The sequence below is a fragment of the Dreissena polymorpha genome, chromosome 7 (assembly GCF_020536995.1).
Source record: "Dreissena polymorpha isolate Duluth1 chromosome 7, UMN_Dpol_1.0, whole genome shotgun sequence".
In the NCBI taxonomy this organism is placed as follows: Eukaryota; Metazoa; Mollusca; class Bivalvia; order Myida; family Dreissenidae; genus Dreissena; species Dreissena polymorpha.
In genome coordinates, this window is record NC_068361.1 from 75,670,563 (window position 1) to 75,694,316 (window position 23,754).

At 35.3% G+C, this 23,754-nt stretch overlaps 2 long non-coding RNA genes across 10 annotated transcripts in view; both read left to right on the plus strand.

Annotated features, from left to right (window-relative positions):
* The window catches only part of LOC127837058 (uncharacterized), a 97,424-nt gene extending 80,259 nt beyond the window's left edge, over nucleotides 1-17,165 (plus strand). For 5 of the 9 annotated variants that reach the window (XR_008029078.1, XR_008029075.1, XR_008029080.1 and 2 more), the window contains 6 exons: nucleotides 11,741-11,825; nucleotides 12,304-12,404; nucleotides 12,912-13,075; nucleotides 14,716-14,800; nucleotides 15,279-15,379; nucleotides 15,887-17,165. This is a non-coding gene — a long non-coding RNA (uncharacterized LOC127837058). Of the gene's footprint in view, nucleotides 1-10,958; nucleotides 11,826-12,303; nucleotides 12,405-12,911; nucleotides 13,076-14,715; nucleotides 14,801-15,278; nucleotides 15,380-15,886 lie in introns of those variants that run through there. The other 4 variants (XR_008029076.1, XR_008029079.1, XR_008029073.1 and 1 more) reach the window with 4 other exon arrangements.
* LOC127837062 (uncharacterized) lies at nucleotides 5,899-9,202 on the plus strand. The gene is made up of 3 exons (XR_008029084.1): nucleotides 5,899-6,400; nucleotides 7,376-7,476; nucleotides 7,817-9,202. It is a non-coding gene; the product is annotated as an uncharacterized LOC127837062 (long non-coding RNA).
* Nucleotides 17,166-23,754: the final 6,589 nt, after the last annotated feature.

A 23,754-nucleotide genomic window follows, 5' to 3' on the forward strand; every position in this document is an offset into this window, starting at 1 on the left:
GTCCCCTACCGGTGAAACTCCATTGTCAGTATTTTTTTATGTATTTGTTGCCATAGCAACCAGAATTCTTGACGTAGGAACAAAATGAAATGACATGCATAATCTCCATATTGCCATCTATCCATGTTTCAAGTTCATGAACAAATATGAACAATTTTTAAAGTTATCGCAGGATCCAGAAAAGTGTGACAGACAGACTGACAGACAGACAGACAGAGCGCAAACCATAAGTCCCCTCCTGTTTCACCGGTAGGGGACAAAAATACAAAATTAGGGGTAAGCACTCTTGTTTCACATTGCTTACTTACCATACTTATACTCTGCTTGTAAGGCTGGATGTGAAAGCTGCAATTAGAAACATACAACATTACAAATAAGTCGTTCTCAGAAAGACCAAGCATTGGCAAATCATTTTTATATTTCATTTATCCCAGAAATATAATCTCAAAGTTCAAGTATTGTTTAAACCTAATTCGAAATTGCTGTGAGTTGAATAATCCTTTTGTTACTACTGATGAAGACAATAATGTTGTGAAAGCCGATGACAACAATCAACTTATTACAATGATAGTGATTGCATTGATCGGTGAAGGAAGCATTTGTGCTAATAACATTAAAGACGCTGATTGACAAAACTGATAATTATTTTTTTTAAGAAAATGAGCCATGCTCTGTGAAAAAGGGGATTAATGCCTGTGTGTTAAGTGTTGTCCCAGATTAGCCTGTGCAGTCTGCACAGGCTCATCAGGGACGACACTTTCCACTTAACTTGATTTTTGCTAAGAAGGGCCTTTATTGAAACGAAACATATAAAAAAAGTGGAAAGTGTCGTCCCTGACTGGCATATGCGGACTGCTCAGGCTAATCTGGGACGACACTTTACGCACATGCATGAAACCCCTTTTTCACAGAGCACGGCCCAAATTTATTTTTAAAATACTGGACAACTTTCTAACAAAGGTTGGTGACAAAGGATTTTGCGGACAGTAAGGATAATGAGTACAAGATCCCAGGAACAAGGGTTTGACAAACTAGCAATTGACAGTATTTCAAGTACATGTAAATACCTGTAAATCTGCAACAAACATGCTGCAAAGAGTACATTCAATTTGGTTTTACTTTAATCAAAATACAGATTTTCTTTATTCAAATGCTTTATGAATGAGTGTTTATGTACAAAGCAAGAAACATGGATTATACATCGTTCTTTCCTCTGGAATTTTTGCTTAATAGTATTTCAATGGTATAGAGTATAGCTTCAGTCAGTTAAGTCAGAGAATTATAAAGATGTATACATTTGCTGAGAAACTGATTTAAGGCAGATTTAAGCTGTAAACAAGAGCTAAGTGCATATCATTATGCCAGCAACTGACAATCGTCAACAATGTTTCCATCTAAATTATCTACTTGTCCAGATTGTTTAATCCAAAGCTTTAAATAAAAGAACAAGAGGGCCATGATGGCCCTGAATCCCTCACCTGACTAACCAAATACAATCCCAACCCAGATTTCATCAAGATAAACATTCTGACCAAATTTCATAAGATTGGATGAAAATGTGACCTTTATTGTCTACACAAGGTTTTTCTAATATTTGACCTATTGACCTAGTTTTTGACCATGGTGACCAAAATACAATCCCAACCCAGATTTCATCAAGATTAACATTCTGATCAAATTTTATAAAGATTGGATGAAAACTGTGACCTCTATTGCCTACACAAGGTTTTTCTATTGTTTTACCTAATGATCTAGTTTTTGACCCCAGATGACCCAAATACAATCCCAACCCAGATTTCTTCCATACAAACATTCTGACCAAATTTCATGAAGATTAGATGAAAAATGTGACCTCTATTGTCTACACAAGGTGTTTCTATTATTTAACCTAGTGACCTAGTTTTTGACCCAAGATGACCCAAATACAATCCCAACCCCGATTTCATCAAGATAAACATTCTGACCAAATTTCATAAAGATTGGATGAAAACTGTGACCTCTATTGTCTATACAAGGTTTTTCTATTATTTGACCTAGTGACTTAGCTTTTGACCTAGTCTTTGACCCCAGATGACCCAAATACAATACCAACCCAGTTTTTATCAAGATAAACATTCTGACCAAGTTTCCTAAAGATTAGATGAAAGCCGTGACCTGACTGACTAATGGGGTTGTTTACCCTCGGGACTTCGGTTAATAAACCATTGCCCGAGCACACTGCTTAACATAAAACTCTGCATAAAAAGGTCGAAAACGTCCATAAAATGGACAGCCCGATTTTACTGGGCTGTACCATTGATATAAATAGAAAATTTGCAGTGTTGGTGCGGTGCCTTAATAAAAATCTATTGGTTTAAAAATATCTATACTTATCCAAGAAGGGTTTGAAATGCAGTACTTAATAAAATTAATAATCAATGTCTAGCCTAAAGCTGTAAGAAAGCGGTGTTTTTATTGGTTGACTGTATTTAAAAGCATGGCTCTGATTGGTTATCTCTGTCACGTCCGCGCAAAAGCAAGAAGGTCAATCCGTTTTGGGATAAAAATTTCACACAAAGAACGACCTTGAGATGGCATCTGCTCTTGCACAGACGTGACAGATATAACCAATCATAATGATTGCGTCTGCTCTTTTGCACTTCTGGAAAGTAAACAAAGCATATGAAACAAGAAGGAATATTACTACTTGAATCTGTTTGAATTTAATGTAATTGGTATATGTTATTTAAACTATTATGATGAAGTTATATTAATATTATTATTATTATTATTGTTACTATTGTTATTATTATTATTATTAAATGTATGTTGTTTGTGTTGAAAAGAGAGAGAAGGAGGAGAATAGCTCAATTTTTATAAGTATTGATGGTAAAAACACATACTATTATATGCGGCATCATCATTACTAGACCCATTGTTCAGTATTTACTGCAATGGGTTGTTGGAGTCTTTTAACTTTGTGATCTGTGTTTTAAAGGTTAAAATCCAAATAGGATTGTTTTCAGAATAATGCCTATAGAAATGTAAAGGAATACACAGATGTGTAATATGTTTGAAAAAACAAAAACAAAATAATAATATTTAAGGATTTTCCAGATCACAAAGTGGTTTAACATTGCCACTATATATTTACATACATAGTAAAGTACCAGAATTAGGTGTATATTTAAGGTTTAAACGAAATGTCAAACAACAAGATCTAATAGATGGGAAAATATGCTTATCTACGAACATTAATTAGTAGGAATGCTAGAGCCAGATTTAATAGCTCTCAAATGTAAAGTGAATTTGCATGTAGACATGCAATTACATGTATATGGAAAAAAAAGAAAAGAAAAAAGATAATATATAATAACACATAGGGAGTATAACTCTCAAATCTATATTAATGTTGCAATTGAGAATTGAGTTATTAAAAAATGTAATGTGTATAAATTTAAGTGTGTGGCTCAATGTTAAACACTTGCAGACAGGGAATATAGCCGTAATGCTCCAACGTAAGACCCTGTCTGCATGGAACTTAAAGAGGATTGGGCTATGGAGAAGAGAAGTCCCCCCCAGAGTGGCGTTAAAACAATATTTAAAAGTGAGATTAGTAAAAGACCCTTATATATTAAGGGTAATGACTTACGTGTCTGAAAACGGTCACCTTTATAGGGCCACATAAAAATAAAGGGTAAAACAATGTGCTTTACAGTTAAAAATGAGACAAAAACAACTAAATTTGTACAAAAAATACATTATTTACGATATGTACAGTACTATATGCGTTTATATATTTAAAATACAAGTTGCCACCCTGGAGGGTTGAAAGAAGAAGAGATTTTTGGAAGTGTAGGCCGGTGTGAGTGGGTGAAAAAAGCCAGCAGGGGTGATGTCACTCAGTTGAACTAAGGGAGGTAATTGTGGGGATGGAGTCTACAACGGTTGTTTCCCCAGGACCAGAGGGAGTGCACGGTAGATGAAAAATAGTTTGTATGCAATTGAAGGAAAATTTAAAAAAGGTATGATGTAAAATGGTAAAAAGACCAAATATTACCTAGATGCAGTAAAACAAACCCAAAAAGCTCTAATCCAACCAATATTATTTATATATTGGTGATAACAATGGAGGAAATAGTACTAAAGTACCTTGTATGGTATGTAAAATGGCAGTTAAACAGAAAAACCGAGGCAATTTGCTATATAAAATAGCAATTTAACATAAAATTAAGGAAATTTGCTATATAAAATAGCAATTTTAACAAAATTAGTGTAATACAGAGTAAAAAGTTTGCTATGGAGTAGAAATAGCAGTATTGAGAAAAAATTAAGGCAATTTGCTATATAAGATAGCAGTTTTACACAAAAATAAGGAAATTTGCTACACAAAAATAGCAGTTTTAACAAGATTTAATGTACTAAAAGGTACAAAATTTGCTATGATCGAAAAATAAGCAATGTCAACAAAATCAACAATAATACCAAGGAATTTGTATTACCCTAGATAGGGCTAAATAGGGGTTTTTCATGGTATAAGGCCCTGCACGGTGCACTCCAGTCCGACATGGCTCTTTGAGTTTGAAGGGGAAAGGGTGGGATGTCAAAGGGGAAGAGAGGGGGTGCAATGCAGCCAACAATCCCAGGTGACTGGACAGCCTCGTCCTTTCTTATAATAAGAAATGCCATAAAATATGATTATATTAAGATACTGAAAAATGTAAATGGTGGACTAACGTCATACTCTCATAAAAAATGTATTAAAATAAAGAAGACCAGATCAATACCATTGGCCTGATTTAGAAAGGGCGGGGTAGAACAATAAACCCATTAAAAACTAAAATAAAAGTTGTGTAGCCCGTCTGTAGATCTGCCATAGTCATTAGCACTTTTCTACGGAATTCTATAGAAAATATTATGGAATTATACGGAAATCGATGGAAATCCATGGAATTTGATGGAATTCCATCCACTTGCCAATTTTCCATCTGAAGCTGTTATGGAATTCCACGGAATCTCGACTAAAATTCCATGCATTTCCATGGAATGTATGGAAAACACCATGGAAAGTTGGACTTAGCCATTTTAATCAACGGAAATCGTTATGGAAAATAACTTATACATTTTTTTGGATGGAAATCAATGGAAAATAACTTAGAAAATTTTTCGCTGGTTGTCTGAAATGTATTTGTAGTTTAATACATGTATGAATTTATTTTCATCATGTATTTTGTATTTAAAAGAAAATAAAGATAATTATAAATTTGTTCTAGAAATTGGAACAGTTCTGGAACTGTTCCATATTTGTGTTCTAAAACGTATGTTCTGGAATTGTTCCAAAACAGTTTTTTAGAATAAATCCAGAACATTTGTGGAAAATGGCTTAGGACTTAAACTGTACCAATAATTTCAAGAACCTTTTTAGAACATTTCAAGGACAAAATATGGTCAAGAAATTTCTAAAAATGTTTTAAAATTTAGTTCTAGAACACATCTAGAATGCTTTAAGAACCAGTAAGTTCTACAAAAGTTCTAATGGGGAATAAGAACACATATAGAACACCTTACACTTACAAATAGCCAAATAGACTTCATAGTAGCGATAGCAGCAGCAGCAGTAGTAGTAGTAGTTGTAGATGTAGTAGCTATATTAGTAGTAGTAGTTGTTGTTGTTGTAGTAGGTGTTGTTGTTGTAGTAATTGATATAGTAGCAGTAAGTAGTAGTAGTAGAAGTAGTAGCATTAACAGTTTCTGTAGCAATAGTAGTAGCAATAGAAGTAGCAGTAGTAGCAGTTGTTGCAGTAGTAGCAGTTGTTGCTGCTGCTGTTGCTGCTGTTGTTGTTGCTGCTGTTGTTGTTGTTTCTGCTGTTGTTGCTGCTGTCATTGTTGCTGTTGTTGTTGGTGGTGGTGTTGTTGATGCTGTAGTAATTAAAGTAGTAGTTCTGCAGAAGTAGGAGTAGTTGTTACTTTCAAAGCAATTTCTACAAGTTTAAATTCCTTAACCCTGTCCATGTGGTATACACACTGTTTTCTCTCAATATCAAACTCAGCCAGTCCAGGTTGTCAAATAACAATCTATCTGATAAGCCCAGCTTGTGCAGTGAGTCAGATGTTGGGTATGTTTGCTGCAAATCTATTGGTTATAAGATATAACAGCCTTTTCTAATTGGCTTAATTCAAATACAGAAAGTTTACCTGTTAGATTGAAACATGAAACATGGTGGAAAATGTACTGGTTTAACTTGTTAAAATAAAGTTAAAGAAATTTAACAAACAGAAGAGTTCATTAGTTTTTCCATTAAAAACACTTTTTTAAAATACTTATGTATTTATATCATTTGGAAAGTGACATGAAATATTGTTAAAGAGTGATGCATACAGTGTTTGAGCAGTCTGTCTAGGAATAGAACAACAACTGAAGGTTTGTGATTTTTATTATTTATAAATATTCCTTTAAATTTAATCTTCTTATGACATTATTGTAGACCTTTTTATGTGATATTTGAGGTTTTAGTATGGCAAATATTAGTTTAAAAGCAGCTGTCACCCAGATTTTCATTTAGTGGAGTTTGCAGGTTGAAAAAGGAAGTAATAAGACCTATGTGGAGAAATTAATAACGTTGAATGTAGTATCGGAATTTTATCATGCAAGGTTAAAGAACTGAGGCTAAGGAAGTTTTGTACTGTGCATGTTGAGCACTCTATGCTCATTAATGGTGTTAATGTTTATTATTATCCCCCGTCCATAGCCATATCTTGGAAGTGCTTTGGCAGATTTCACTGAAACTTGGTGTGAGTATGTATATGGATAAGAGGATGATGCATGCCAAATGACATTGTACACCATTAGTTAATAACAGAGTTATGGCCCTTTGTATCTTGAAAAAATGCTTTTTTGTGTGTCCAAGGCCATATCCTGGAAGTGCTTTGGCGGATTTCATTGAAACCTGGTTCGACTATATATATGGATAAGAGGATGATGCACGCCAAATGGCATTGTACAACATCTGTTAAAAACGGGGTTATGGCCCTTTGTATCTTTAAAAAATGCTTGTTTGAGTGTCAAATATAATACTTATGTGTCCAGAAGCATATTGGCGGGGGATATCAATTCAACGAATTTGCTTGTAAATAAAAAATTAAACCAATGGAATTGGTTTTTAGGTATCTGAGTGTGCATTTTCATACCAATAGAATTACACATCATTCTAATTATAGCAATAATAAATTTGTACTAATCATACCAACAAATTAAGTTATGCTTAGTGCTTTGCGATGTATTCACTTCGTTTTTAGTTCTCTTTCTATAGACCATTTAACAACTTAATATTTAAAACAATTCATGAATTACGTTCCCTATACATTTTCATTATGTGCTTTAATTACCATTGACCAGTTGATGGAAGATACTGCAGAGTTTGGCAGGGAAATAATCCAACAGCAAAGCCGCTCTTTAAGCGCATTCACCTAGAGGACTTACAGGGCCACACATTCATGGTAAATATTGTCATGCCCTGGGCTAGATAAGTTATTTAATGTTAACCACCTGAAAGTATTTTGTCTTACACTTTTCTGGATCCTGTGATAACTTTAAAAGTTCTAAGTATTTTTTCATGAAACTTGAAACATGAACAGATGACAATAAGGACATTTTGCACGTCATTTCATGTTGTTTATAATACAAGAATTCTGGTTGCTATGGCAACAAATATATTTAACAAACTTAAAATAGTGAAGTTTAACAGGTAGGGTACCATATTGCTTTGCAATCTCTTGTTATAGTTTGAATGTAAATAACTCTTTGCTTTAGACATTTTTATGATTTTTTATTCTGTAGAGCACATGTGAGCAGTATACAATGTACCTCATACCAAAAAGAACCCGGAGGCAGTGACTGGTGTTCAATATTCTCAGAAGAAAAGGAAAATGGCAGTGGAAGACTTGGACAAACATTTTTAAAAACAAGCCTCTGTGTTAAGCCTGGCAGTCTGTGGCTGGTGACATGTTTTATTTGGGTTACTTCTTGTATAAAAAAGACCAGTTATTTATTTTGTGAATTATATTTTGTGTTTGTTTTTTGTCTTAATTTATTATATTTTTTTTAATTTAGGAATTTGAAACTTGGATAATTGAATAAAGTCCGTGTTCAACAGTACTGAGCATAGTATAATAAATAACAAATTTACAACAGTTGTTAATTTGTTATGTATTATTATTAACTATGCTCAGTACTTGAATACTGGCTGTCTGCACGGGAATTTGTTTTCTAGAAAGTTGGTTTCAGACTTAAATATTTGAAGTTAACCTTCGGAACTTTTCTAGAATTGTACTGGAACACATCAACTAAAACTGAACTTCTGTTATCATACTGAAAGTGTTCTAGAATTAATAAGGAACAGTTGTTGAACGTTAAAATGTATGAGAAAAAACTCGAGAACAATTCTGCGTGATGTGTGTGTGTGCATGTAATTGTGTGTGTTTATGAACATATGTGAGAAAGGATGTATACTTGTCATAAGATAAATGTAAAATTCTACTTCTATGTTTTATATTGTGCCTTTTATAAGTTTTTCTTTTCTCACCTGTATATGCGTGCATGTTTATGGATGTGTTTTTGAATGTGTGTGTGCATGCCTGTGGTTAAGAGAGTAGGTACTTTATGAAAATGTAAAACCACTCATTTTTGAATATGTACTGTGACTGCACGTGTGTGGTTAATGATTGATGCTATATCTTGTTCTTGTTTAACTTCTACGATGAAACCTTTAGTTACATTCACATTTGTTTTTCAAAATCAACGAAATGCCTTTAATCTATAATCTGTTTTTTTCTATTTTATTCCAGCTTTTTATTAAATTCCATAGCTTTTCACGGAATTCCACGGCATTCTATGGAATTCCACGGCATTCTATGGAATTCCACGGCGTTCTATGGAATTCCACGGCGTTCTATGGAATTCCACGGCATTCTATGGAATTCCACGGCATTCTATGGAATTCCACGGCATTCTATGGAATTCCACGGCATTCTATGGAATGCCACGGAATTCTATGGAATTCCACGGCATTTTATGGAATTCCATCCCATATCAAGTCCCTCTTCTGTTTTTTTTTCACTTTTCCATTGATTGCATGGAATCGGATGGAAAGTTAGTGCCAATACTCCACGGAATTCCATCTAACGATTTCCATAGAATTCCATATGATTCCGCGGCAGATCTACAGACGGGAAAAGAGACACAAATCCAACACAATTACAAGATTGCGTCAGTTTTGTGCAGAGATTACACAGTTTAAAAGAAAACAGTCACAAGACTGGATAATTGGGTGGGTGTTGGCTGCTTTCCCTCCCCCAATGACCTAGATTTTGTCAGTTATCTGACAATCCAGAAGGTATTTGGCGAGGGCAGAGAAGACGGGCCCCTAGCTGCTCCCTTGGGGTCTAGCACGTTGAAAGTTTTAAAACTAGTCCATGGGAGTGCAATGCAGCTTCGAGGTGGTCCCTCTGCGCATTATGGTTAGGACAGTGTAGCAGCATGTGGGGCGCAGTGAGGGGTTCCTGGCACCTAGGACATGCGGGGTCTATACCGAGGACATACTTTCCCGCGCCACCGGGTAATAGGGTGGTTCCCTTCCTCAGGCGCGGGATGGCTCTGTCAAGCACAATGCTTGCCGAGTATCTGTCAGGCGGCCTGAGGGTTTTCGCGGGTCGGGTAAAAGTATGTCGACGGGAAGACAAATTGTCGGTCGGGAGATTCCACTCACCCATTTCAAATTTCTTTGTCAGGGAGTAGATCTCAATAGGTGCCAGGGGTTCCCCGGCATCTACGACCCCGTTTTTACGACGGTTTGACATAATAAGACACCTTCTTAAGAAGTCAAGAAGAAATGTAACAACATAAGACAGCTATGGCGTTCCATAGTTGTCAGACAAATAATGAATATGCTAAATGTTTTAATGACAAGGTGATGCAGTACATTCTACAGATAAATTGTTTTTTTTTAATTACCTGGTCATCACCACAATCTAGCTTGAAATTGAAGCTATTGTTCAACACTCGTCCCAAACTTTCTAGGGTCTTGTAAGTGAATTAGGTATATAAAGAGTGCTGGCCCACACACTTTTAATACACACATGGTCTACATTCCCCGTACCTTTTAGCATATGATTTAGGTTGTTGGTCACCCTACCTGACAGGTTGGCCTTTCGTTAGTCGAGTTATCTCGCAAGTAAGTAATGTTGGTAAAACTCAAGGTACTCATATAATGCACCTTAATTTCTCTTCCCAAACACAAAAGGCTCTGAAATACCATAAAGCAAAACATTTGAGTATATTCATGTCAAAATATAAATGATAAAATATAGGCAATTTTATTTAATTATATTACACGGGCAATAATCATTATCATTTATCATGTTTTTAACCCATTTATGCCTAGCATCTAGAAAAAATGCATAGGCAAACAACGTAGACTCAGATGAGACGCCACATGATGTGGCGTCTCATCAGGTCTGCGTTGTTTGCTTAAAGGAATTTCTGTAAGAAATATTAAAGAAATAAATATACAAGACATCCCTAATTTTGTAAAAAAAATGATCCAATTTTGGGCGTGTTTTTATGCTCGTATATTAATGTATATTTGTTTATTCGTTAATTTCGGTAACTGAAGCGAGTAAATGTAAAAAAAAAAAAAAACTAGAATAGCTTTTTTGTAGGTAACTTGAAAGGGCAGACACAGACAACCGTTCAAAAAACGTGAAATGTTATGCAATTACTGAACGAGAACATGCTTTTTTATTGGTTCCTTATACCATTAAAATCAATCACCACATCACGTGTCACTCATTATGCATTTCATTCAGAGGCCTGTTGGTCCACGGTCGCCCAAATCATTTTGGCCAATCAGAACGGCCGTCACTAAAACGCTTACGGATTATGCATACATTATAGGTTACATTACACTAAATCATTGTGTATCCCTCCGTGGTCCATTCGAAAGTAGTGCCTATTTCTAAAGAGTTCCTTTTCTCTTCTTGAATATAAGCCATTTAACAATGTGAGACATGACTTTTGTGGTTATTTGTAATATCCTGTATGTGTCTGGAGTACTTTGATGCCTTGGATTGGATGCTAACTTAAAAGATGAACTTTTGAGGGTGTGTTTTCTATTGTGTGGGGCTTTTGTCGAAATTAGGATTCCGAAACACGTTTTTCTACGGTGGGTTCATTCGACAGCGATTTACTTTCTTAGAAGTTGCGAGACGGTATGTTTTTGTTTGCAATTATTGGAAGATGACAGATCCATCTTTAAAATGATACCAGGTTCGGAAAAATTGATACGTCGGAAAGGCAAGAAAAATGCTGTGAAAGTTGTCAGTTTTATAATGGGACCCTATGGGAATCTGAATTAGTGTAATATAACCTTTAAAAAGCACATTTACTGCAATGTCAAGGTCACATGGATTCGTCTGCAAGCGAGACAAGTAGAAAATGAATTTTAATGAATGTTTTGATGATTTGGGTGCTAAAATAGATGAGAGGTGTCAATATTTTGGTCCAAATGGATGTTTTAGGTGGTTTTAGACGGTTCCGGATGGGTGGGGGACCTGGTATGGACAAGTAAGGGTAACATTTCCAACAAATCTTAAATGTAAATATTATTATGTCCATAGATTGAAGTTTCAGGTGGAGAGCAAGATGAAAAATATGCAAAATTACATGCATGCAACCCATTTATGCCATTTTTCTCTTTGTTTGTAGGCCTGACCGTTTGTCCTTGAGCCGTAGATGGTCAACAATCTGCTAGCTGTCTTGCTCTGACTGGTGCACTGGACATGATTTCAATGTGAGTCATCATACTGATTGTTTAATTAACACATGAATTTCAGTTTGTTCGTTAAAGTACTAACTTAGCTGTGTATTTTTACAGTGGACGTAGCGGTGCGGTGCAGGTGGTAGACTAGGTCTTTCCATATATACACTATTTTTACAGAATTGCGGCCAGTGGAGCAACATAGCTGATGAGTTAATAGCACTAGTTCTTCAGACAAATAACTTTATTTTCAACCTATAAAGCATATTTAGCTGTAGGTGGGGCCAATTAGCTGTAAGATCTGGCTTTTGTTCTGTTAAGCCCTTAGAGTAATGAATTTCAGAGTGAAGACCATAGCGCCATTTCCTAGTCAAGTATCGGGCAGCTGTATGTCTTTTCAGAAATGCACATGTCTTTTTATTGTCATTGTGTTTGCTTTTAATAAGATAGGCAATAAACTCATAACCTTTAGACAAATGAGCATCTGTAAATTCAGATTTCACTATTTCAGAGTCAGCCAGACCATGATTGAGCTTAAGGATTGTGCTGCGGATGCAGCCTGTGCAGTTCCGGGAGAAAGTCACTGTCTCGGGCAATGCGGTCTGGTATCAGGTAAGCACTATTGAAAGCCTCACACTTTCGGGGGGTCTGAAGCCTTGTGCTGTCAATGCGATCTGGTTCAAGTACAATAAGAATGCATTCTCAAAGCAGTACTTCATCAGATATGGTTATCTCAAGCTTACAGTTCGCGGGCAGATATGACTTCGATTTGTTCTTGCTAGCAGAACCCCTACAGGCCAAACTATGCGTTAAGCACTATTTTCCACAGCAACCCTTGCAGACAGAAAAACAATACTTAAAATTACTTCTGGCATTTAATTTCTAATTTCCTACATATCTCTTTTGTATGTTTGTTTGCCCTTTTTAACTCTGACATGCCATCTTGCTCACATTGATGGAGCATACCTGTTTTTGTTTAGAGCCAAGTCCCCGGCTGCTCGAGTTTGCCGTGTCAATAATGAGAAAGCCATGGCATGATGTCTCCTCTATGTGTATCCTTATCTCAGTGTTGAACATAATTGCCAGTTTAAGGGGCCTAAACATTTTATTTTATTAAAGGTCTGGATGATCCTTGCCTGACTGCGGGTTTGTGTGCACCTCAATCCGACTCTGTGTCCTGAACAGAGGCCGCAGTGGTGCAGCGCTTGTGGACGATCCATCAACATCCTGAAAGGTCAACACTACACCAAGCTGGGAAAATTGATCCTGATAGTCATCCCCAGGTAGTGGAATGAATGTTCACTGAACTACAGAGGAATCACACCCAAATGACTTTCCTGCCACGACATTAGTGTGGCCACTCGCGTAGGAATTCCTTAGCAAACATGCTCTTTTGCATGGTGACTGTGGACATTTTTGCAAAACTTACGCTTTCAACACTGGATTTTAAAGAGAATACTTAATAAAATGTCGCTAACAGGACTTATTTATATGAGAGAGACTATCTGGATGCGCATTAAGTGTCACTTTGTGTCGTAAGCTGTTGAAGGAGCGATTTGCGCCTTTTTTCAGTGTTAAATTTGGGTAGCTGGCTTGTATCAGCTTGAAAGCTGAAAATTATGCCTCTCATCATAATAGCATTAATTTTTGTAATTGCAATGTGTATGTTTAGATTGTAAGTGAAGCTTTTAATAATAATTTTCTTAATAAACATGATTTTATATGCTGTAAGTGAGTTTTTTATTGAAAAAAGTGCTTAAAATTTTAAAAAAGTCTCCTATTTCATCAAGAAAAGTACACTGATTCACAATCAATACATTTATTTGGGCCTTTTGCTGATATATTGGTGAATTTCGCATGCAATGATACCAGTTTTTGCCATGAAAGTTACGCGTAACAATAATTGGAGACGCAAAATCAGCTGTCGTCACTTAGACTAAAAATCATGCATTCCGACTTTACTGCGGCCAATTTAGTCACCGCTTTAAATGGCCATTTTAAGGCCTTTACCCCCATCCGAATGCACTGAAATTGCATATTCATTGTGGAAATAGTTGAAATCTCATGTGGAGAAAGTTTGAAAAAGATAGGACAAAGTTGAGTTCCCTTAAAGGTTACATTACACTAAATCATTGTGTATCCCTCCGTGGTCCATTCGAAAGTAGTGCCTATTTCTAAAGAGTTCCTTTTCTCTTCTTGAATATAAGCCATTTAACAATGTGAGACATGACTTTTGTGGTTATTTGTAATATCCTGTATGTGTCTGGAGTACTTTGATGCCTTGGATTGGATGCTAACTTAAAAGATGAACTTTTGAGGGTGTGTTTTCTATTGTGTGGGGCTTTTGTCGAAATTAGGATTCCGAAACACGTTTTTCTACGGTGGGTTCATTCGACAGCGATTTACTTTCTTAGAAGTTGCGAGACGGTATGTTTTTGTTTGCAATTATTGGAAGATGACAGATCCATCTTTAAAATGATACCAGGTTCGGAAAAATTGATACGTCGGAAAGGCAAGAAAAATGCTGTGAAAGTTGTCAGTTTTATAATGGGACCCTATGGGAATCTGAATTAGTGTAATATAACCTTTAAAAAGCACATTTACTGCAATGTCAAGGTCACATGGATTCGTCTGCAAGCGAGACAAGTAGAAAATGAATTTTAATGAATGTTTTGATGATTTGGGTGCTAAAATAGATGAGAGGTGTCAATATTTTGGTCCAAATGGATGTTTTAGGTGGTTTTAGACGGTTCCGGATGGGTGGGGGACCTGGTATGGACAAGTAAGGGTAACATTTCCAACAAATCTTAAATGTAAATATTATTATGTCCATAGATTGAAGTTTCAGGTGGAGAGCAAGATGAAAAATATGCAAAATTACATGCATGCAACCCATTTATGCCATTTTTCTCTTTGTTTGTAGGCCTGACCGTTTGTCCTTGAGCCGTAGATGGTCAACAATCTGCTAGCTGTCTTGCTCTGACTGGTGCACTGGACATGATTTCAATGTGAGTCATCATACTGATTGTTTAATTAACACATGAATTTCAGTTTGTTCGTTAAAGTACTAACTTAGCTGTGTATTTTTACAGTGGACGTAGCGGTGCGGTGCAGGTGGTAGACTAGGTCTTTCCATATATACACTATTTTTACAGAATTGCGGCCAGTGGAGCAACATAGCTGATGAGTTAATAGCACTAGTTCTTCAGACAAATAACTTTATTTTCAACCTATAAAGCATATTTAGCTGTAGGTGGGGCCAATTAGCTGTAAGATCTGGCTTTTGTTCTGTTAAGCCCTTAGAGTAATGAATTTCAGAGTGAAGACCATAGCGCCATTTCCTAGTCAAGTATCGGGCAGCTGTATGTCTTTTCAGAAATGCACATGTCTTTTTATTGTCATTGTGTTTGCTTTTAATAAGATAGGCAATAAACTCATAACCTTTAGACAAATGAGCATCTGTAAATTCAGATTTCACTATTTCAGAGTCAGCCAGACCATGATTGAGCTTAAGGATTGTGCTGCGGATGCAGCCTGTGCAGTTCCGGGAGAAAGTCACTGTCTCGGGCAATGCGGTCTGGTATCAGGTAAGCACTATTGAAAGCCTCACACTTTCGGGGGGTCTGAAGCCTTGTGCTGTCAATGCGATCTGGTTCAAGTACAATAAGAATGCATTCTCAAAGCAGTACTTCATCAGATATGGTTATCTCAAGCTTACAGTTCGCGGGCAGATATGACTTCGATTTGTTCTTGCTAGCAGAACCCCTACAGGCCAAACTATGCGTTAAGCACTATTTTCCACAGCAACCCTTGCAGACAGAAAAACAATACTTAAAATTACTTCTGGCATTTAATTTCTAATTTCCTACATATCTCTTTTGTATGTTTGTTTGCCCTTTTTAACTCTGACATGCCATCTTGCTCACATTGATGGAGCATACCTGTTTTTGTTTAGAGCCAAGTCCCCGGCTGCTCGAGTTTGCCGTGTCAATAATGAGAAAGCCATGGCATGATGTCTCCTCTATGTGTATCCTTATCTCAGTGTTGAACATAATTGCCAGTTTAAGGGGCCTAAACATTTTATTTTATTAAAGGTCTGGATGATCCTTGCCTGACTGCGGGTTTGTGTGCACCTCAATCCGACTCTGTGTCCTGAACAGAGGCCGCAGTGGTGCAGCGCTTGTGGACGATCCATCAACATCCTGAAAGGTCAACACTACACCAAGCTGGGAAAATTGATCCTGATAGTCATCCCCAGGTAGTGGAATGAATGTTCACTGAACTACAGAGGAATCACACCCAAATGACTTTCCTGCCACGACATTAGTGTGGCCACTCGCGTAGGAATTCCTTAGCAAACATGCTCTTTTGCATGGTGACTGTGGACATTTTTGCAAAACTTACGCTTTCAACACTGGATTTTAAAGAGAATACTTAATAAAATGTCGCTAACAGGACTTATTTATATGAGAGAGACTATCTGGATGCGCATTAAGTGTCACTTTGTGTCGTAAGCTGTTGAAGGAGCGATTTGCGCCTTTTTTCAGTGTTAAATTTGGGTAGCTGGCTTGTATCAGCTTGAAAGCTGAAAATTATGCCTCTCATCATAATAGCATTAATTTTTGTAATTGCAATGTGTATGTTTAGATTGTAAGTGAAGCTTTTAATAATAATTTTCTTAATAAACATGATTTTATATGCTGTAAGTGAGTTTTTTATTGAAAAAAGTGCTTAAAATTTTAAAAAAGTCTCCTATTTCATCAAGAAAAGTACACTGATTCACAATCAATACATTTATTTGGGCCTTTTGCTGATATATTGGTGAATTTCGCATGCAATGATACCAGTTTTTGCCATGAAAGTTACGCGTAACAATAATTGGAGACGCAAAATCAGCTGTCGTCACTTAGACTAAAAATCATGCATTCCGACTTTACTGCGGCCAATTTAGTCACCGCTTTAAATGGCCATTTTAAGGCCTTTACCCCCATCCGAATGCACTGAAATTGCATATTCATTGTGGAAATAGTTGAAATCTCATGTGGAGAAAGTTTGAAAAAGATAGGACAAAGTTGAGTTCCCTTAAAGGTTACATTACACTAAATCATTGTGTATCCCTCCGTGGTCCATTCGAAAGTAGTGCCTATTTCTAAAGAGTTCCTTTTCTCTTCTTGAATATAAGCCATTTAACAATGTGAGACATGACTTTTGTGGTTATTTGTAATATCCTGTATGTGTCTGGAGTACTTTGATGCCTTGGATTGGATGCTAACTTAAAAGATGAACTTTTGAGGGTGTGTTTTCTATTGTGTGGGGCTTTTGTCGAAATTAGGATTCCGAAACACGTTTTTCTACGGTGGGTTCATTCGACAGCGATTTACTTTCTTAGAAGTTGCGAGACGGTATGTTTTTGTTTGCAATTATTGGAAGATGACAGATCCATCTTTAAAATGATACCAGGTTCGGAAAAATTGATACGTCGGAAAGGCAAGAAAAATGCTGTGAAAGTTGTCAGTTTTATAATGGGACCCTATGGGAATCTGAATTAGTGTAATATAACCTATAGATAACGTTGAAAACTGCATACGATATGAACAAAGAAGGAAATTGCATACGATATGGACAAAGAAGGAAAATGCAGACGGGCTTTAATAAAATGGATTTAAATCATTATTTACACGTCACTAAGATGCGCAACACTTGTAAATGTGATATTTTATTAAATATAGTAGCATTATTATCCATTATTATCCATAGTACCGATAGTTTAATCAAAAAGAAAATATTTAAAACCGGTTGAAGTCCGTGGGTAATATGTTACGGGTGTAATTTTTCGGGGTTTTTTTCTTTGCAATTTCATATACAATTAAAAAAGACAGGAAATGTATAGGTATTTCTGCGTTTTTATGTAAATGACACGCAGACGATATAGAGAACGCTGAAAACTAATATATATTTCCACTTTTTTTAAAGAATTAACGCACACAATCCATGTTCTAAGAAAAACAACACAAAACATCTAACTTAATGATTAATATCCGGTCACACGTGTCATATGGCTTCAACAGGTGTTAACATTTTCTATACTGGTCTCGAAAAATATCCACAATCCCCCTGCGCGACACCATAGCAGAAGTGTAGAATATACTTACTCTGCAGTACTTGTGTTTTTATAGCAAAAAATTTTTTTTTCCACTTTTTGCCCTTTATACACAAGTTAAGTGTCAGCAGAGCTGGCAGGTGGACTCCATAGTATTCGAGTTAAGAGACCCCATGCTAATTAATTTCCATCAATTTCCACAACAATTATCAGTTTGATGTGACGATAATCTAGAATGTGTTACAAATGCTGTCGTTATTTAACAACTCGATTTGTATCTAAGAACAGAGTTTAAATGTATAAATAACTGTAAATCATTGTATTTATTATTTAAATAAGAACATAAATTAATTTTGTATATTACTCGCCGACGGGAATAAGTTAGATGTACATTGCTTATACATCTTCTCATTATGTATACACACACAATAACATTTATCTGTCAACAAAATAATTGGTTAGATTTACAGCCACTAAAAATAAAATTTTAACACAAAAAGAGAAGTGCCGTCTGTTCGGAAGTGTGTAATGACCGTACAATATGATTTATTTGTTTAATAAAAAAAATATGTGGTAAGAATCCGAGCACCTAGGACTATAAAACAACAGAACAGCTACGAGAATTTAAATTCCAGTTAGAGCATAATTTGCTTTATGTTATAAGATATATGTATAATATAATATAACATTTTTAGCAGTATAGTTCTTACCCCGCACGTTTAAAACGACAGTCAATATATATTTATTTAATGAAACAATATTAGAACGTTGGAATAAAATAATAGAGACTCGATCTGTGAAAAGGGGTTTAAATGTGCATGTGCGTAAAGTGTCGTCCTAGAATAGATTGTGCTGTCCGCACAGGCTAATTAGGGACGACACTTTCCACATAAACTCGATTTTTGCTTAGAAGAGACTTTCGTTAAACGAAAAATGTCATAAAAGCGGGAAGTGTCGTCCCTGATTAGACTGTGCGGACTCCACAGACTAATCTGGGACGAATCTGTACGCACATGCATTTAAACTCATTTTCACAGAGCAGGGCTCATTATGTATTTGCTAATATTTATTTCAAATGTTTCGAATGTGCATTTTCCTGTTGCTCATATGGAATAATAAATATAATTCAAAGTTTTCAAAGTATATCGGCAAGCTGTTAGTTAACATGGTAACTAATTGAATAAGGGCATACTCGAAATGGTAAAAAAATTTCTTCATGTATTTACTTTAAAACGTTAAGCATTTGGTGTAAACTTTTATGTAAAAATGAGATAATTAAATAATAACTTGATAGAACAGTATCTTATTAGTGTTCACAGTTTACAAAACAATAACAATTATTAATAACTTGTGAGCTTACTTATAAGAGAATGTCACAAATATCAAACAAACAGTAGTCTATACGATAAATCATCGTATATTGTGAAAAAGAGTTGTTACATTAAAAATCTCCAGTATAGGGTAGGTAACATAAAGGTGGGATTATGATAGTGATAATGATAATACTAATAATGATGATTATATCAATCACGGTGATAATGATAGTGATGATTATACAGCTAGGAAGGGCCAATAGTACGATAACACTGAACATTAGGGGTGGTACCTAAGTCATAAGTCTACAAATTCAGTTTATTTTACACGCTATGGCATTTCCTATGTACAATACATACATGCACATGCACTTGTGTAGTGATTAAAAACTATTGCAATATCCGTTTCAAAATTGTAGTATGATTGAACGTACGTAGGTCCCCATACTATAAATAGGGTACTCGCCCATCGAAAGTTTGGGAAGGTAACCGTAGAGAAACTTTTAAGCGATTAAATAGTACGATTATACGTTTTATCGAATTCAGTTCATAAAATTGCTAAACGCTAATGTGTACAACTCTTTATGATAGAAAAAGTTTTATAAAATTAAACAAACATCTATATTATAGAACTATTCCGACAATTCCTAGAAATTCTGATGGGTATTTAGGCGAAACAATGTTATTAATTTCCACTTACATAGACAAAAAGTAGGAGAGATAGGTCGTTAGCTTGTTTTTACTATTCAATTGAATAAGAATTATTTATTAATATACAAATGACATGAATTCAACTTTCAAATCTCTGTATAATCTCTTTCGTCACTTGTTGGCAAATTACAATTATTAAATTTAGATATTATGATCGCAAAATATACAGCTGGTTAATTAAGTGTAATAAGCAAAAATGATGAAAACTTAACATGGAATACCAAAATAAACTTTGGGGTTCGTTGGGGAACCAGTAACTTGTTAACCTCTTATACTCCTCGTAAAATTAGTGATAATTGATGTTTTTTAGGGTTCACTAGAAATAATGTTTTATCTGTCTAATTTGCAAATGTTATACTTTATGTGTATTAAACTTATTATAAACGTAAATGTTACCATTTGATATATGTATATAAAGTTTTAGTGTGTAATAGTAAAAGTAATTACCAATAATTGTGGCAAAAGTAATTTTCATGTACCTTATTTTGATACAACCTTAAACGATATGTATCTAGTGTCTTGTATTATTTTAATACTATTTTAATACCCGATATGTATCAAAAATAGACACAGCGTTTTTAAAGAAGACAGATAAACAAGCAGGAGATCTATCAAATTCAACAACAACATTTATTTCAGCAATGAAGCTTACAATAAAGCTTCTAGCATACAATAGTAAATGTCTGTTTTTAGATATATTCCGTAATGGAAAAAAATACTGATTGATAATGCTACAAAAATCAAAAAGTAAATTCACTGATCGCCTTCCCTAAATAATTCTGTAATTGTTGTTTTGAGAAATAAAATTTTGTGAGCTAAATGCTGTTACAACTTATGTACTGTTTTATGTGGCCTGTGAAACAAATTAAAATATATTCTGTTCTGTTCTATAAATATACCTCTGGTTCAGTTGATTGTATTTATTATTTGATAAAGGAGTCAGCAAACTATTAAAATAAAATTGGTAGATTTTTGTATAAGCGTTTACACGCCAAATTCGATTTTTTAAATACACGGAATAAAATTCTCATTATATTATTCATTTGAAAATGAGCAAATAAAGAAATATAGAAATGTAATTATAATTGTATATTTGGTAAAGATATTTCATTCTCCATTTATGTAATACCACTTATGATGTTGTGGTTGTTGTTGTTATAAAACCACTTGTTTACAATGTATTTAATATAAGAGAGACGGACATACTTTATTAACTTATCGTGTTAATCAGTTTTCAAAAATACAATTTGAAGATCAGACGCAATGGTAATATCGATTCTTTAAGCATTCTTACGTGATTTACATATCATCAAATATTTTATGAAAATATTAAAGTAATGTAAAGCTGTGTGATTTAAATCAGAATGAAGATGTATAACATATTCCTGTCAGTTGATATACTTTACAAATGCTTTTATTTGCCTTTATATATATATCAGCAAAAAGAGTTAATTAATAAAGTATCAATCCTGTGTATTATCTCCGTTCATTGAAAAATACAGCGTCAATAAATGACAGACCCCAGCATATCCACATTATGCGTATAATCCTCACAAGCTCTCAACGGACCTACCACTGGGTTAAAGGGATCTTTTCACGCTTTGGTAAATTGACAAAATTGAAAAAAGTTGTTTCAGATCCGTAAGTTTTCGTTTTAGTTATGATATTTGTGAGGAAACAGTAATACTGAACATTAACCATGCTCTAATATAGCCATTATATGCATCTTTTGACGATTTTAAAACCTAAAAATTATAAAGCGTTGCAACGCGAAACGATTGAATAATTTGGAGAGTTCTGTTTTTGTCGTTAAATTTTGTGAAACTACGAAGATTGCTTATATAAGGTATAAAATACGTAACGAATGTGTACTCGGCGGAATAGCTCAGTAGGCTAACGCGTTTTTACTTCAGGACTCTGGTAGGACTCCAGGGGTGACTGGTTCGAAACCTGCTCCGGGCAATGTTCTTTTCCCTTTGTAATTTTTTTTCTTGATTTTTTACTGGAGCTTTTATGATCCAATGTTTACATTTATCAATATATAGCATTTAATGAATAAGTTAAAAAAATGCCAAAATCTGTGAAAAGGCCCCTTTAATGCATTTTTTTCCTGTGCACCTGTTAGTTTTGATCACCGATAATGATCGCTGCTCTGTGACCACAGCAGGATATCAATGAACGGGGATAATACACAGGATTGGGGCCAATAGTGAACCAAATAAAGTACATTATTGTTGTAACTATGTACTGCATAGCTATTGAAGATTGCAAAATGGGTCTTTCGAACTGGGATTCATGTGTATTTTACTGTAAGGTAACTTCTAAATGATTTTGGGGTTTCAGATATAGTTTTATATTATAACAAAATAAGTAGTTCTTTGTCGTTTAAGAACATGTATACTACATATACAATATTATCACATTCTATATACACTTATACAATTACTATTGCCAATTCATGATTTTGCGATATGTTGTCTGAGGAAGGACATTTGTTGCACGCTTTAGGATTTTTGCATCCTCTTTAAGTATGAATATTTTGATTTTTGCATCCTCTTTGAGTTTCACAGTGAGTGATTGACTAACTATGCGATTTACTTTTCGACGGTGTGATCGACTGACTGCGCGACTGTTTATGTAAGCGAGTGACTGACTGTAAGAATGTTTGAGGGACGGACTCACTCCGCGAATGAACATGCGATTTACTGACAGTGCGAGTTTACAAGTGCGCGATTGAAATACAGTTACACTGATTGAATAATTTGGCTATAACTTTTTTTCATCAAACGCCATAACACTGATAGAATGTAAAGAATGTATATGATCTACCGTAAATTCGGCTAATGAAAATATTGAGCCGGAGGAAACTCACTAATTGACTTACTGTAAGAATGGGATTGATGGACTGAATATGCGAAAGAAGCTGTGAGTGAGTGACAAGTGGGGTTACTAGATTAACCGAAAGCGCGCGCTTTCGGTATCGGTACCGAAAGCGCAAAAGAATTACCGAAAGCGCATTGAATACATGCGTCCGTCCGTCCCTTCTTCGTTAAGGCCGGGTTTCCATGTCTCCGCTTCCGCGTTCCGTGTCCGTGTGTCCGTGTCCGCGAATAAAACGAACTGGTTGAAATCTGTTGGAGCGATTCCATGTATCCGCGTTCCGCGTCCGCATTTTTCGTCCGCGAATTGCGTCCGTGAAAAATCGCTCGGTGAGCGATTTTTCACGGACGCGGACTCAGTACACGGACGGAAGTGAACATGAATGGTCGACTTTCAAGCATAAATATTAGTGAAAAAATAATATATTTAGTAAGGGATCACTCTGAAATATACAACCAACGTAAGAAAGAAGACAATGACATTGCATCAAACAATTCGAATATATATCGTCTACACTCTATAATCGCTTTTCAAAAGACACAGTATATATTTCAAACAAGATATAACGCTAGAAGAAGTCGCTATTTATGTTCTTTTTTGTCTATGCGGGTTCACATTCAAGTTTTAAAGTCTGTAATACGAATAATCAGTAATGTTTATCAATCTAACTATGCTAATTGTCATTAATTCAGCTTGTCCAGAGTGGCTTATCAGCTAGTTTCGGCTTTCTGTACTGTGGTGTTGGAGAAATTAGCTGATAGCGGTATGAAACATTGAGATATTTAGGATTTTTGTATACCTTGGGTTATAACAGTATTTAAATATTTTGTTAATAATTATTAATAACTTACCAAGGTCCTAAACTCTTCATCGTTCAGCTCTAAGTCTCTAATAAGATGGTAGTATGTACCGTAATTTTGACGGTTTCTTATGATGGCACGTGACAAGTACCTATGTC